We start from the raw sequence: 14675 nt of genomic DNA, 5'->3' as shown, positions 1-14675 counted from the left end.
ATTCTCGAAATATTAACAAACTAGACGGCAAATATAAAGGTCTATGCATTATTACACAAGTTAATGATAATGACAGATATACTTTAAAAGTCTATGAGACTGGCAATTAATTGTACGTGTCACATGATAATTTATGTACTGTTAGCCCAGATATGGGACGCGAGTTATCAGATACTTTGGATGTATGATATAATGCCAGTATATGATGATATGTATGATATAAGTAGTAATTGTTGTAGTTAAGAAAACTATTGAATTTTGTTTTAATGTGTTTGTATTGTGAACCCGGTTGCCACTGTGGTTTGGCAGCTTGCCATGTGACTTGACAGCTTGCCATGTGACTTGGCAGATATCTGATTGTCATGTGATTTGACAATTTTACCATGTGAGTTGGCAGATGTCGGGTGTTGTGAGCCATGTGATTTGGCTACACTTTGCCACTGTGATTTGGCAAGTGTGTGTTTGTCATATTATTTGACAATTTACTACTGTTCTCGACTTCACTTTAGCATACGATTTGACACAACTGGTCACCTCGCCAACGCGAATACCGGACGTGGAGGATCATATACCTTCCCTGTTGGATCTTCTGCTGACTTCCCATCCGGATGGCTACCAGGTTATCGTCGATCCCCCTCTGGGCTCGTCGGACCACTGTCTCGTCCGGAGTACAGTGCCGGTGGCGCGGTACTCACGACCTCGTTTCGTGGGCTGCCGCCGAGTGTGGCACTACAAGTCAGCAGATTGGGATGGAATGCGGTCCTTCTTTGCATCCTACCCATGGGGGCAGGTTTGTTTCTCGCCGGATGATCCGAGCTTGTTGCTGACTCTGTCGCCGATGTGGTTCTTCAGGGTATGGAACTGTTCATTCCGTATTCTGCGGTCCCCATCGGTGGCAAGTCCCAGCCCTGGTTTGGTCGTTTCTGCAAAACGGCTTCACGCCGAAAATGGGAACGCTACCAAGACTGGGCTAACGCATCTGCGTCTCGTGATGTAAACACCAGCGCATTCAGAAAGGAATATAACTCTGCCTCTAGGTCCTTCAAAAACGTGATTGCTAGGGCGAAGACGGAGTACATTGGCAGAATTGGCGAGAGACTGGTGTGCCTCCCTTCAGGAACACGTGCGTTCTGGTCTCTTGCTAAGGCTGTCTTAGGGAATTTTTGTCAGCCCTCTTTTCCATCTTTGCACAGAGACGGTGAGTCATTGGCCCATACCGCGAAGGAGAAAGCTGATCTTTTAGGCTCTCTCTTCGCGGCGAACTCGACTCTAGATGACCGAGGACAGTCACCACCAACAATCCCGCGGTGTGATACCACGATGCCGGAGGTTACATTCCGGCAAAGTGCAGTTCGTAAAGCACTTCTTTCCTTGGATATTCATAAGTCGAGTGGACCCGATGGCATCCCTCCAATCGTGCTACGGACTTGTGCTCCCGAGTTGGCACCGGTCTTAACGCGTCTTTTCCGGCAATCCTATGCATTCGGCGTCGTCCCGAACTCCTGGAAGACTGCTTTGGTGCATCCGATCTCTAAAAAGGGCAACCGCTCAGACCCGTCCAATTATAGGCCTATAGCCATCACCTCCTTGTTCTCCAAGGTAATGGAGTCCATTATTAACTGCCAGCTCCTGCGGTACCTAGAGGAGTACCAGCTGATTAGCGACCGTCAGTATGGTTTCCGTCGGGGTCGCTCAGCCGGTGATCTTCTAGTTTACCTGACTCATAAATGGGCGGAAGCAGTTGAGAGCAAGGGGGAGGCATTAGCAGCCAGTCTGGACATAGCGAAGGCCTTCGATCGCGTGTGGCACAAAGCGCTTCTTTCGAAGCTCCTATGGGCTTCCCGGGAAATAATGTAATTGGATTACCAGTTTTTTGGCAAATCGGAGCATCAAAGTCGTTGTCGACGGTGCATGCTCCGACTTAAAATTCGTCAATGCTGGTGTTCCACAAGGCTGCGTTCTTTCACCCACTCTGTTTCTTCTGCATATCAATGACATGTTGCAAATCAGTAACATTCACTGCTATGCAGACGACAGCACCGTAGACACCTCATACACCGGCCGTGTTAATATTTCTCGGGAAAACGTCGAAGAAAACCGGAACAAACTTGTGTCTGAAATCGAGTCTTCGTTAAACAAAATCTCGAACTGGGGTCGACTAAACCTAGTCCATTTCAACCCCAAAAAGACGCAAGTTTGCGCGTTAACTGCTAAAAAAACACCATTTGTCGTATCTCCACGATTCGAGAACATTCCGTTAGCCGCCACAGCTAGTATCGGAATACTTAGCGTCGATGTTTCGAGCCTCGTTCAGTTCCGCGGTCAATTGGAAGGCAAAGCCAAATTGGCATCAAAAAAGCTCGGTGTGCTCAGCAAGGCAAGACAATATTTCACGTCGGCCCATCGTCTAAGACTATACAAGGCGCAAATTCGGCCTCACATGGAATACTGCTCTCACCTCTGGGCGGGTGCTCCCCAGTACCAGCTCCTTCCATTTGACCATATCCAACGTAGAGCGGCTCGAATTATCGACGATCAAGCCCTCTCCGATCTGCTCGATCCTTTGGCTTTGCGTAGAGATGTTGGATCGCTCTGCATCTTCTACAGAATTTATCACGGGGAATGTTCCGAGGAATTGTTCGGATTAATCCCGGCTGCTGAATTTCACCTTCGGACATCTCGTCAAAATTCCAAATATCACCCGCACCACCTAGATGTCCGAAAAACCACAACAGTGCGATTTTTTAGACACTTTCTGCCTCGCACAACTACTCTGTGGAACCAGCTTTCGCCGGCGGTTTTTCCGAACCGATACGACTTGGGAACCTTCAAGAAAAGAGCGTACTCTTTCCTGAAAGGCCGGCAACGCACCTGCAAGCCCCCCGGTGTTGCAGATGTCCATGGGCGGTGGTAGTCACTTTCCATCAGGTGAGCCTCCTGCTCGTTTGCCACCTCTACTATAAAAAAAAAAAGCTTTATTGTAATACATAGCATCTTCAAAATCAAGATTACCAGTTATTGCTTCAATGATTGAACCCAAACCATCGATCAGTCCGCGTTTTTTATTTGAACTTTCAGTCAATGAGTTATATTTTTCATAAATAGTGTTAAGCATATTAGTAAGTACTTGATTTAAAACGTCTAATGTATCACTGAAATACGTGGTATCAGATGACTTCACATAATCGATATAATTACCTAAATAAGCTTCTACATTCTTAATACTATCTTTTATCTTATTTAATTCGAGGTAAAACAAGAACACATGTTCCGTTTACTTCAATTTAACATAGCCTAACTTAAATAGGAGGATCCCTGGACTGTTCACTAACTCCGTTGTCAGAATTTGTTAGGCCTGCAACGTCCCTGAGATCCTGCAATAAGTTATTTTGTTGTTTCAGAGGTTTTCTCCAAGATACGTTTATTGTGGACGATTTCCTTATCATCTAAAATTTTTAATTCTAAGTTCTTCTTAACTCTACGTCCTAAATATCTAGGTTTCGTTTTATGACGGACTGCCAGAGGACTCTTAACATAAAGTGAATTTCCCTCTTCATATGTTAAAGGCTTTTGCCTATCCCTATTAGTATCAGATAATACTCTTGCTTGGTTTGAAAGCATTTTTTTATTAATATGCTTATACAGTTCAATACTTGTATGCCTATTTATATATGTGTTGCTGCTGTGTTGCATATAAATACTTTCCAAGTTTATGTCAAACGGTTCGTGACTACTGGTAAAGCCATTAGTCATTTCGTAAGGTTTTTTATTAGTGATGGAATGAATACTACTATTATATCCGATTACTACATAAAGCATTAGTTCATTAGTGTTTATTTCTTTTTGTGTGGTTATTAAGATGCGAATGTGCTCTAAAATCGTTCAATGGAACCTTTCAATTGCTCCGTTTGATTGAGGATTGCTTACACTGATAAAGTGCAATTTAATTTTATGTAATTTAGCGAATTCTTTAATTTGCAAGTTATTAAATTCAGTCCCTTGATCAGCAGTAACTCTCAGGGGTACTCCGTAGTGAGAAATGAAAAGACACAAATAATTTACCACGCTAATTCCAGTTAATGACTCCAGTGGGTATGCTTGTGCATATTTGGAAAATACGTCAATAATTGTTAAGAACTTTTGATTGTTTACAGTTAATGTATCGATATGTGAAACTTCGAACGGTTTAACTGGTAATGGGACAATTTGTAAATTTTGTTTACAAGGGTTTCTTTCATATTTGTTAGTCTGACAAGTACTACAATTATTAATGTATTCTGTGACGCTATTTTTTATATTAGGCCAGTAGTAATGCAACCTTGTTCTTCTCTCAACTTCTAAAATTCCACGATGATTAGTATTATCTTCGTGAAAATTTTTAATAATCTGTAATTGTTTTTCTTTACAATTTATGTCCTTAACTTTAGATTTACAAATATTTATACCATATGCAGACCTATTAAAATGTTTTTGTAATGTAGATGTAATAATTGGAATCAAATTTGGTATAAATATATATATCGAATTTAGGATAGACAGTTATTTAAAAAAAATACGCAGAACCGCTGACCTTGTTCTGGTCATCGGCTCTGCTATAGTTACAATAATTTTATGTTTATACTGAAAAGCAACTTTAAGATAACGACGGCATTTATTTGATTTAAAAATAAAAAGGTGAGTATTAACAAAAACAAGCCATAATTCAAAATAGTTAGTTTTATTTAATCAACACAGCTTTTTCTTATTTTACCAACATAGATTTTACTTACAATGTTTTCTCTTCCGAAGTCGGTCACAAAGTGTTCCCCGTACTCAAATCAACCCTCTTTTATTAAATCGCCCGCCCCACCAGAGGCGGACATCAACCACAAAAACACTTCATTATTAAACAAACAGATGTTGTAAAATCACTGTATTAGAAAATGGTTTTGACAATTCTTTTTATAAAACAATTAATAATTTTAAATGAAAATAATTAAAAGTAATTTAAACCGAATTGCAGTAACATTATCTAATTAATAATAATTACACGATTAATCAATTTTTATAAAATCAATACCGGCTATATTTTAGCCACAAAATCATTTTAACATTTACAATAATTTTTAAGAGTATAATAAAATCAACCTTATCAGCTAAACAATATTCGCGGCGACACGGCCATACTGACACGCGATGCGTGCTCTGCATCGCTCCTTCCCTTTTTCTGTAAAATAATAATTACTACAAGGCAAGGTATCTCCACGATACACACAAGCCTATTTCATAAGTTTTCATCATTTGATAGATTACTGCTCATTCCACATGACAACAGTAACAGATCTTGTCTTTACTAAGACAACGTTGTTATTATTATTATTCTTTTTTTTTTTTTTTTTATAGGATAGGTGTATGAAAGGGCATCGCTGTATAGAACAGAGGCTCTAAGGGATAGGATAAGGGATAAGGTATATGGGGTAGGTCGATGCTGTGCTCTGGGCGGTCTCGTACGCCGTGGTACACAGAGGACTATTTTTCTTTCAGGATGGGTTTAATTAATGGCTTATTGGACGGCTCCACACGCCAATAGCATCTTTTATCATTTTAGACATTTTATTATTATAATTTTTTTTTTTTGTTACTATGCCAATATCTATTTAGATAATTTTTATGACAGAATAATAATAATGGCCCTCACCATTTTTAGTTTCTTTGTTGCTCGTTTGTGAGCGGCGGAGTACCTGAAGGAGTAGATTGTGGTGAGGCCACCACAGCGTTGGAATGTCCAGCTTGCTTATCTTCTGGGGGCGACACGGCTGCCTGGGTGGCTCCGGGAAGCGGAGCGCGCCGTAATTGATCGTGTGCGACTTTTCGAGGTCGCCCATGATGTCCTACTACCTTTTTCACGAGGTAGCGGTCGTTTTCAAGGATTTTGTAAACCTCATAAGGAACGCTAAACTTAAGGTCAAGTGAGGTTTGGTTTCTAGGATTGTTTTTCATTAAGACAAAATCACCTCTTTGGAAGCGGTGAATCTTAGCTCGGCCTTTGTCGAACCTGGCTTTATCGTTAGTGGATACCTGCACCATCCTTTGTTGTACGTGACGTTCAAGGGCATCAATGTCAATCAACGCATTGTCCAGGTTAACCAAATTTAACAGTTCTGGCGGGACACAGTTTTGACGCCTGGTTAATAGTGTAAGTGGAGCTACGCCCGTGGTCCTATGGACGGTGCAGTTGAGGGCAAGTTGAAGACTCTCCAGTGCTGTATGCCAGTCTGGGGCTTCACAGTTCTTTATCATGATGAGAGCGTTTTTCAAAGTTGCCATGACGCGTTCGACTTGTCCATTAGCTCTACTAACACCGGGTGCTATGGAATGTACTTCTATATTGAATCTATCACAGTAATTTTTGTATTCTCCTAGAAACTCGCGACCGCCATCGACGATGATTTGCCTTGGGAGTTCCAAAAAGGTGGATGACTTGTTTTAGGGCCGCCAGAGTACTGTGTTGACTTTTGTCATTAGTGTAACGTAGTAGAACGTATTTAGTAAATGCGTCTATTGTAACCACGACGTACTCTCGGTCATTGGAGGTTCCTAATTTACCTGTAATATCCATGTGAATAATTTCAAATGGAACTACTGGTTTAGCTATTGGATGTAATCGTACCTGTACAGCTCCAGATGACTGCTTTGATGTTTTGCATACGATGCAGTTGTCTACAAATTCACGTACCGTGGTGCTCATTTTCTCGAAATAATAGGTTTCCCTTATTTTTTGAAGGGTCTTCTCCCAACCAGGATGTTTAAGGGCACTATTGAAAAGTATTTATGAGACTCCACTGAAAAGACTTTGGCACAACAATAAGTTTCAGTAAACCTAGGACAGCATCCTGCCTTACAAATTTTAGGACGTTATCTTCGAGCTGGTATCCTGGTACGTTGTGTCCATTTTGCAAATCATCTATGATGAGCCGCAGTTGATTATCGCGTCTTTGTTCAACCGTTACCCAATCCAAGTTCTTGGTCAAAACGTTGACGGTGAGAAGATCCGCATTTCTGCTTAAGTAATCTGCGTGCTGCATCCGCTCGCCTTTCCTATATTCTATTTCAAACTCAAAGTTTTGTAAATATGCCCACCATCTATGGATACGGGGTAGCAAGTCCTTTTTATGTTTTGAGGCTTTAAGCGCGTTACAGTCCGTAATTATTTTAAATCGGCGGCCATAAAGGAAATGCCGGAAATGCTTTATTGCCCTGACTACGGCCAGCGTCTCAAGCTCATACGAGTGATACCTACTTTCTATGTCAGTAGTACGCATACTGAAGTAGGTCACAACGTGCTGCCGTCCGCTTATAATCTGGATGAGTACTGCTCCAAAACCAAGGCTACTAGCGTCAGTAAATAATTCAATAGGTTCGCCTTCTTGAAATATTGTTAGGACTGGTGTAGAAGTTAGACAACGAATGATCTTTTGTCTTGCCTCTTCATGAACATGAGTCCATTCCCACCGTGCTCCCTGTTTTGTCAATGCGTAAAGAGGGGCCATGGTACGCGCAAAGTCTGGTATAAAGCGTCTGAAATATCCCGCGAGACCGTTAAACTGGCGAACTTGTTTAACATTTGTCGGAATGGGGGCCCTCGATAAAGCCTCAACCTTTTTAGGACTAGGACGGACCTGACCATTTTCGATTATGTTACCGAGATATTCTATGGACCGTTTAAAGAATGAACACTTATCAATGTTAACTGAAAATCCTGATTCGCGTAATGCTACAAATACTTTTTCTAGGTTTACGAGACCAGATGAAAAATCACGACATTTACTGATGACGTCATCAATGTATACCTGAGCTACACTATCATTATGGGTCTTGTCTGCACTGCCGGGGCTTAAAAGGGGACCTAAAGCGCGATTAATGCATCTTTGATACACTGAAGGTGCGTTACATAATCCGAAAGGCATAGCCTTGTATTCAAATAAGCCATCCGGAGTAATAAAAGCGGTTTTCTCCATAGACTCAGGTGCAATCGGTATTTGGTGGAAGCCAGAGGCCATATCGAGGGTAGAATAATATCGACCACCATCAAGCTGATCTATTTGATCTGCGATTAAGGGGAGTGGATAATGATCGCGTACTGTATTTGCATTTAGCTCTCGATAATCCACGCACATGCGATCGTCACCGTTTTTCTTTTTTACCAAAATTATTGGACTTGAATACGGAGATTTACTTTCTTGTACAATATCATTATCTATTAACTCTTTAACAATTTCTTTTACCCTTTCACGCTCGACTGGGCTTAACCTGTATGGTCTCCGCTCTACGTATTTGTCCGGATTTTTCAAACGGATCTCTAACTGACCTGTATTAACACGGGTTCGCGAAAAACCGCGCGTGAAAATGGTACTATATTTATCGAGCAATGTTAATAGTTGTTTAATTTCAAAGTCATCGCTTAAATCATGATCTATGTTATTGAATAGACTGGTTGTCGACCGCAGGTGCATGACGCGAGGTTGAGAACACAACGTCGCGCTATTTTGAGTTATGATTACAGTTAGCCCGGTTTCACGTAAGAGATTTGCACCAATCAACACACTCGATGTCATTTCATAGTCGGCCAATATAAAAAAATCTATTTCTACATTTATATCGTCGATAGTACACACGGTTGTTAAAGTACTCACGGAGACTACGGGAAACGGACCTATTCCACGTAAATAGTTAATAACTTGTCGTCGTTTACCCGGTAGTTTATTTGCAAAGGATTCGCACATAACGGAGCACTCCGCACCACTATCAAATACGGTATCAATAATAATATCACCTACCCGCATACGCATAGTATTTAAATTTTGTTTATTTTTATTGACTGAGACTATGTTAGAGATCTGTTTTTCCCGACGGAAACACGTATCAAATGTATGGCCAGATTTAGAACAGAATGAACAGAACCTGTTGTCACCCTGTTTAGGTAATGATACAGAAGTACTAAGGTTCTTCTCGGTAGATTGTTTTTCTACAATTACAGGCGTGTTTTTGTTTCGACAATCGCGATATGTATGCCCGGGCTGCCTACAAAAACTACAAAAAGCTATGTTTCGATTATCAATTGAGTATCTTAATCGTTTCGATGGTGGTTGGTTCGAGCTTAGATGGTTAGCACGCTTAACGCGAATAGACGCGGCGACAGAAATTAACTCCGGTACTGAGGTAGCTCTGGCATTCATTAGTTCAATTCTGAGGCGTTCGTCACCGATCGTTCCTATCACTGCTTCTACAGCATCACTATTGTCAAGCTTATCTTTAGTGACTCGTCTCCATAAAATCCATGATTGTGACAGAAATTCTGCAATATCTTTTGTTGGGTCGTAATTGTGTTCCCTGAATCTTAGTATATCCCTTGAATAGCGAGTCTCGGGTTCAAAGGTAGTAATAATGTTCTGACGTAATTCTTCCCACGTGGAAGTTGTGACAAGCCAATTATCTGCCCACATTTTAGCACGACCTTTCAGTAGGCTAGTCACCTTCATGCGAACATCGTAATCACTCAGCTCATAGTTAGTTTTAGCAGACGAAATGTGATTACACCACTCGCGGACCCCGACGTTTCCGTCTGGGTCGAATGAAGGTAGAAACACGTCAGTAATTTTTACCTTATCATTTTGTTTGGCCAGTCTTTCACTCATATTTTGCATCATAGTTACCATATGTAAGTAAAACTCAGGGGGTACATTACCCCCCTGTAGCAGCGCCTTGTTAGCAGTTGTAGTTGACCCGTGAGCCCCAGCCTCTGGATCGTACTCGGTGGATGGTGGTTCACTTGGTTGGTTATGGTTGGATGGTTCTGCTGATACATTCTGGTCTCTTGTATCCATCGCACAACGAGATAACTTCGCTCAATGTGGCTAGGCGGTATCTGAAATCATAAAATAAAACCGACAGAAATAATGGGTTCGTATCCCACTTCTGATATCGAATTTAGGATAGACAGTTATTTAAAAAAAATACGCAGAACCGCTGACCTTGTTCTGGTCATCGGCTCTGCTATAGTTACAATAATTTTATGTTTATACTGAAAAGCAACTTTAAGATAACGACGGCATTTATTTGATTTAAAAATAAAAAGGTGAGTATTAACAAAAACAAGCCATAATTCAAAATAGTTAGTTTTATTTAATCAACACAGCTTTTTCTTATTTTACCAACATAGATTTTACTTACAATGTTTTCTCTTCCGAAGTCGGTCACAAAGTGTTCCCCGTACTCAAATCAACCCTCTTTTATTAAATCGCCCGCCCCACCAGAGGCGGACATCAACCACAAAAACACTTCATTATTAAACAAACAGATGTTGTAAAATCACTGTATTAGAAAATGGTTTTGACAATTCTTTTTATAAAACAATTAATAATTTTAAATGAAAATAATTAAAAGTAATTTAAACCGAATTGCAGTAACATTATCTAATTAATAATAATTACACGATTAATCAATTTTTATAAAATCAATACCGGCCATATTTTAGCCACAAAATCATTTTAACATTTACAATAATTTTTAAGAGTATAATAAAATCAACCTTATCAGCTAAACAATATTCGCGGCTACATATACAAACCGTTTTTTTTTTTTGCGGGAAAAACGCATGACCCGTTACCCCCAAATGATGTGGGGGGTATGTGGGGCTCGCCGGTGCTGAAGGCGCCGTGACGCCCCGACGGTTGGCCCACCATGGGCCTCCAAGCTAGAGGAGTTCCCAGGGTACAGAGAACCCCCCTACTCCCGGCGACGCTTACATCGGGGGGAGGAGGTGCGCATAGCGCCGATGCCTTCTCCCTGGTCTTCTTCGTCGGAGCGAATCCGCTGAGGCACACTGCTCACGCGCCCGCTCTGCAGCCTCTTTCTGCGACATTACACTCTCGCAGAAAGAGACTATCTCGTTCCAGCACCTCTCGCTGCTTAGCATGGCGGTTATCATGTTCGGCAACGAGTGATCTCCGCCAACTATCGCCACCAGAGAATGCCTCTGAGGCCCCCAAGCGGTACACTCCATCAGGATGTGACGCGCCGTGTCCAATGGCGCACCACACGCGTGGCAGCCGAGCGTCATTTCCCGTCTCACTATTTGGTGCAGATACTTACCGAAACAACCATGAATGGTAAGAACCTGAATCAGCCTTAAATGTGAGTGTGCCGTGACTCCGTTTCGCCCGTGGATCGCCCGCAAGAAGCGTCGCCGCCGTCCACGAAATCGTACGGTATCCACGTATCGCCCTCACCGCTACGACTCTCTCCGGTCTCCGTAGAAGCGCCCTGTTCCGAATAGTGAGAGCGTCCACCTATATTGGTGCGCCGTACAGCGCCATGGAGCAAACCACGCCGGCATATAGGCGCCAACATGGCGAGTCTGGTCCTCCCACGTTGGGTAGGAGGCAACCCAAGGCAGCGGCATTGATGAGCTTCGGGCCCAGTTGGACAAAGTGCTGCCCGAAACTCCATCTTCCATCCAGGATCAGACCCAGATACTTAATCTGGGCCTGCACGTTAATCACTGTCCCGTGGACGGTGATAGATACCCCTCGGGGGGGTCCCCGACGTGGGCCGTGGAATAAAAGGGCCTCCGTTTTAGAGATGGAGACAAGCGCAACATTCCAATACGGTCCACCGCGAGCGACGTTCCGACTTCAGCCAAGCGAGACGATTCCTGAAAATGTCGTCCTCTCGCCGTGATGAGAGTATCGTCTGCGTAGCACAACACCTCCATTCCGAGAAGGACGGGTGCTGCTAAGAGCCAATCGAAGCCAACATTCCACAGTATTGGGCCGAGAACCGACCCTTGTGGAACGCCGCAACCCACCTGAAACCGGACAATCCGCCCATCACCCCCCACCCAAAGGACAGCACGGTCCCGGAATCTTTTCGAAGAACTTGCCCGTCTCATTCAGCAGCACAACTAGTCTGTATGCCGATGCCGATGCCGATGCAATTTCAATCGAACACCAGTAAACCTGACGGCATGGTGCAATGCGCCGGGATCTTGGCATGGCCGCATCACATATCTCCTTTAGAGCACTTTGCATGCGGCCCGCTAGCTCATCAACGCGGACCACCTTGGGAGCGTAGTAGGGACCCTTGGGGGTTTCCCAGCTGTCAGAGGTGGAGATCTCAAATCGGATATACCTGTGATCCTACAGAGTCTCCACTTCTTCCTCTACTCTCCAATTCAACACTCTGCGGGCTGCAATAGGGGTGGCGAACGAAAGGTCCACAACGGATCCTCCTGCTGGCGCACGCAGGTGTGAACGTGTCCCCTGTTGAGTAGGGACAGGCTGGATAGTAGGGCCCACACTTGGACAGCCCTCCCTCCTGAATTCGTGGCAGGATTTCCCCAGGCACGCGATTTTGCCTTAAAGTCGCCGAGAACCTGCCTCAACGAACGTCTGGCCACCGCAGCTCTGAGAGAGCCCATATAATTCTCAAACTCCGCCAGGCTGCGGTTAGGGGAGAAATACGTGCCAACAATTACGTACTCTCACCAACCCACCACCACGTAGCCTGCGCCGCTCTCAATGAGTGAGAGAGGGGGACCAGTTCCGCCACGGTGCCGTCCACGTCCCCCTAGCCAATTAGGTAGGGAAGGAACATAATAGGGCTCGCAGGCCACAGCCAGGTCGATCCCCCACTCCGCCATGGACTGCAGCAGTAGGTCCTGAGCCCCGGCACAGTGGTTAAGATTTGTCTGGAGAAAGCTAAATTCTGTGCTCATGTCGACATTGCAGCTTCCTCCTCGGCCTGGCGCCGTCCAACGTTGATGGTGGTCTGGGTACTTAAGACCATCTTACCCTTCGTAATGGGAGGGTTGTACTAACTTGATCCCATCAGGTGCCTAGAGGGCTTGCCAGCGTCTATGCACACCGCACAGCGCAGCTTCCCAGTGCATTCTGCCGATTTGTGCCCCTCGGCACCACACCGGTAGCAAAGACCTCTTTGTTCAATACTAAACAGAGCGCCTTTGTGTGGCCAAGGCCCATGCACAACAGCGCAGAGGGCGCTGCTCCAGCACGCACACCCTTTTTTTTTTTTCTCACTGGAAAAACGCGTTACGCGCTTCCCCCACGTGATGGAAAGAAGGGAGGGAGGTGTTACTCCCCGGAGCCCTGAACGCCGAGTGCGCCCAGGTACACCGGGTTTACCCACTAAAAAACCAGCGGTATTCTCTCCGTCTTTCGGCGGGCGCCACGGGATCGCTTACGCATGCTACCGTGACGCCCTGACAGTCGGCCCGCCTATGCGGGACTCCAACACCTAGAGGGGGTTCCTGCGACGCCTATTGAGGCGGGGGGAGAGGGTGCGCGTAGCGCTTCTTCCTCCTCCCCGGTCGTCTTCGGCGGAGCGGGTCTGCAGCGGCATCCTCTTCCTGCTCCCGCTCCGCGGCTTCCTTCTGCGACATCACGTTTTCGCAGAAGGAGCGCATCTCCGACCAGCACGCCTCGCTACCGAGCATTTCGTTGACGATGCTCGGTAGCGAGAGGTCTCCGCCCATAGTCGCCGCCAGGATGTGCCTCTGGGGCCTCCACGCAGCACACTCACTCAGGGTGTGGTGCGCCGTGTCGAGTGGCGCACCACACTCGTGGCAGGAGGGTGATACCTCCCGCCGCGCTATTCCGTGCAAGTACTTACCGAAGCATCCATGCCCGGTAAGTACCTGTGTCATCCTGTAGGTGAGTGTGCCATTCTTCCTCTCGACCCAGCGACTCAAGTGGGGACGTATCGCCTCCACTGTCGCCAGGCCCGCCGTGGGTGACCCCAGGCCCTCCTCCCATCGGACGATTTGGGCGCGCTGGGCTAGAGCCCTGATCCGCCCGACTTCCGCCGATCCTGGACAGTCGGCGCCGTTCCTCGCCTCGACCCGGAACCAGTACACTTGCGCGAGCACCTCCGCCTGGAGCTCCCAGGGCGGATCGCCCGCGAGAAGTGTCGCCGCTGTCCAAGACACCGTACGGTACCCTCTAATGCCTCTCATCGCTATGACCACTCCGCTGCACCGACTCGGCGGAGCAGTCACCTGCGTGCACGATCGCCGCGGCCAGTTTCTCCGAGGTGACGGAATTGTCGAGCCCCGTCACCTTCAGGTCGGCCTTCTTGACTGGCCGCACTACGTCTGCGACCTCGTCGAGCACTGTGCGGAGCTTCTCCGCCAACCTCTCGGCCTGCTCCGCTTGGGCTCTCGGCAACTCGAGAACCCTGGCCCCGGTCGCCGTGCGTCGCACCTTCAGCCCACCGCTGATCCCGAGGTCCTGGAGCTTGACGCCCTGCCCTGCTCTCTCCAGGACCTGGGCGTAGGTGACGCCCTTCGTTTCGGCCTCCGACTGCAGCGTGAGCACGATGGCAGCCGTGCGCGGAGTGGCCAACTTCGACTAGGCCACCTGAGGCGTCTTCGGTTGCGCCTTGGCGACCAAAGCATCGGCGGAGGGGGCAGTCTTGCTCCCCTTCCTGCCGTTCTTCACCACCGTGGACCAGGACGGCTCCTGGTTCGGTGGTAGTTGTGTCGTCGCCGGTGCGACCGTGGCGCTCGATGGGCCAGCTGTGGGCGCAGTTTTGGCCGCTGGTGGGTCCGCCTTCCTAGGCCTGGCCTGGTCTTTTACCCTCTCGGCCTGTCGGGCCGCCGTGTTAGAGGGTGGCGGTCC

This window comes from Vanessa tameamea, chromosome W (assembly GCF_037043105.1).
Source record: "Vanessa tameamea isolate UH-Manoa-2023 chromosome W, ilVanTame1 primary haplotype, whole genome shotgun sequence".
In the NCBI taxonomy this organism is placed as follows: Eukaryota; Metazoa; Arthropoda; class Insecta; order Lepidoptera; family Nymphalidae; genus Vanessa; species Vanessa tameamea.
The sequence above is the reverse complement of the archived record's forward strand: the minus strand, read 5'-3'. Positions refer to the sequence as shown.